The sequence below is a fragment of the Austrofundulus limnaeus genome, unplaced genomic scaffold (genome assembly GCF_001266775.1).
Source record: "Austrofundulus limnaeus strain Quisiro unplaced genomic scaffold, Austrofundulus_limnaeus-1.0 Scaffold97, whole genome shotgun sequence".
NCBI classification, from domain to species: domain Eukaryota; kingdom Metazoa; phylum Chordata; class Actinopteri; order Cyprinodontiformes; family Rivulidae; genus Austrofundulus; species Austrofundulus limnaeus.
The window spans coordinates 331,922-333,551 of record NW_013952499.1 but is presented as its reverse complement, the minus strand read 5'-3'; the positions used below and the strand labels follow the sequence as shown (position 1 = coordinate 333,551).

At 41.6% G+C, this 1,630-nt stretch overlaps 1 protein-coding gene across 1 annotated transcript in view; it reads left to right on the top strand.

The window, feature by feature from the left end:
- The window catches only part of ak5 (adenylate kinase 5), a gene marked incomplete at its 5' end in the record, with an annotated part of 80,360 nt that overhangs the window by 37,811 nt on the left and 40,919 nt on the right, over positions 1–1,630 (top strand).

Sequence of the window (1,630 nt, the reverse complement as noted above, 5' to 3'; positions counted from 1 at the left end):
CCGCATCGGAGGAGTCTTCGGTTTTGGACGTCCTTCGTCACGGGGCTGTGACGTATGCGGCCGACAAATTCGGCCTTCGGAGGACCCGTCCTGCCGTTTTGGACACAGCCATTAAAAGTTAGCAGCTGTAAGATTATCCTGGTTTGTGTTCAAAACTAAATTAAAACTCACTAAAAACTCATACAATGACCAATATGAGTAAAATGCAACTAAATAAAAAAGTTCCAGCAAAAGTTCTTTCACAAAAAGTGCGTACTTCCTCGACAGGAAGAAAGTATGAAGTCAACCTTCTGCTGTTACGCCTCTGAACCACCGAGCGACGTAGTCATAGAGCAGAGTTAGCGTGAAGTGAAGTTGTTCTGATCAGCTGAAATTTAAAATGAACAGAAATGCTAAAAACTACAATTAATGAAACAATAACAAAGTGTTAGGTTATTGTTAAGAAATGATCTATTGTAAAATAGTAGCTAAAAGCTAAAATTAACAAAACAGTATAAGAGCTGGGTTTAACTCATCTCACGTAATTACATTTAAATGATTAAATAATTGTTTTGAGTAAAACTGATACTAAAAATTAGGTTCCAGCACAAGAACAGCCCCTTTGACAAAACGAACTTACTTCCTGCCTCGACAGGAAGAACGTTTGAAGTCAACCCACTGCTGTAATGCCTTTGAGCCATCAAGCGAGATAAACATAGAGCAGAGTTAAACTACGTTCACACCGAACGYTTTTTGAGCATCTAAAACGCCCAACGCCTCAAGTTGGATGCGCTACATTTAGACCGGAACAAGACTAGACGCGCGTCTGAAGACGGTTTTATGGGAGGAGCGTCTTGTTTTTTTCTGGTCTGTCTTTAATGGCGGATGAAATAAAGAGCAAGCGAACGTTGCGCACACCAGATAATTAATTCACCAGATGATTTAGAGTCAGTTTGTTCGGTGAGTTTACTCCAGGAGCTGCGAGCTGACAAACTATTTTTGTCCCAAGTCCAGTTTAACACCGCGGTCAGTTTAACGAGCCGCTGACCTGCATCGGTGCCGAAATCTCCAGCCAGAACACCCAACTGCAGAGGGTCGACTTCAGCTAAAGAGCTCCTGTCCGTCTGTTTCAGGTTAGCAGGCAGCATTCAGGAAACCGTCACATGGAAAAATGAAATGCTCCGTCACAGAGCAGAGTCTCTCTGAGTGGTTGACGTGCCGCGTCGAGCAGCAGAAGTTCAGATTTTTTTACTTGAGCGTTGGCTGCTTTGGACGCGCCGCATGCACTTCAAATGCCCAAACCACACTTATCGCTTCACTGCGCGCCGCGTTAAACACTCAACGCACTGCGAGACCCCTAGACGCGCGTCCACCATAGACTTTGCGTGTAAACTAGCCGCTCYTGCTTCTCAAAATGCATTCGGTGTGTACCCAGCTTTAGGGTGAAGTTGTTCTGAATCTGTAGCTAAAATTCAAATATTAGCACAATAGCTAAAAAATACAATTAATCAATTAATAGCTAACAATTGATGTTGAATAAATGTTACTTTTAGCTGTTAAATGTTGATTTTGAATAGAATAGAATAGAATAGAATAGAATAGAATAGAATAGAATAGAATAGAATAGAATAGAATAGAATAGAATAGAAAC